This window comes from Atta colombica, unplaced genomic scaffold (genome assembly GCF_001594045.1).
Source record: "Atta colombica isolate Treedump-2 unplaced genomic scaffold, Acol1.0 scaffold49, whole genome shotgun sequence".
Lineage (NCBI taxonomy): Eukaryota > Metazoa > Arthropoda > Insecta > Hymenoptera > Formicidae > Atta > Atta colombica.
Genome location: NW_017259538.1, coordinates 1,394,565 through 1,395,278, shown reverse-complemented (window position 1 = coordinate 1,395,278; position 714 = coordinate 1,394,565).

Sequence of the window (714 nt, the reverse complement as noted above, 5' to 3'; positions counted from 1 at the left end):
TATATATATATATATATTATATACTATACTATGATAACTGGCAGTAATATACATATATACGAATGCAGCTTTGTTTTGGAAATTTCAGTTTCACTTATTGAACAAACACTCTTGGTAGGGTCTTCTTCTATAATGCCTAACATCATTTTTTATGTTTTTAAATATTTTCGCGATAAAATTACGACCTGTATTATCATCATTTGTCATTTTATCGTGCCTGAATGCGCGAAATGTCAGCTCTATGATTAGAAAACTTTAGTCGTTAATTCAAAAATTAATTATAATCTCGATATTTTTGTTTTCGGATTTTTGAGTAAAAAATATCTCAGAAACGCACTCTTAAAAGGCGATTTGGTATAATTACAGGAAACTGTGAATAAAAATATATTAGGAATATAAATAAAATTAACCATCACGTTTTATATTTACCACATATTATTACATTGTATTATAATTATAACAATAAAATTTTACTTTATTTTACAAAAAGCATCATATCTCAAGGAGAACAAGAAAATCAAAATAATATCAATTTAATGTTATATTGATCAAATTTATGTTATTTTTTTGGTCATGATAAAACTCGATCTTAGATGATTTAAGAATGACTTTATATATAAAATTATTCTTAGATTATCTGAAATCGAAATTTTTATCAAAAAATAGCATAAATTCAGTCAATATGACAGTCAAATTGACAGTATTTTGATTTTC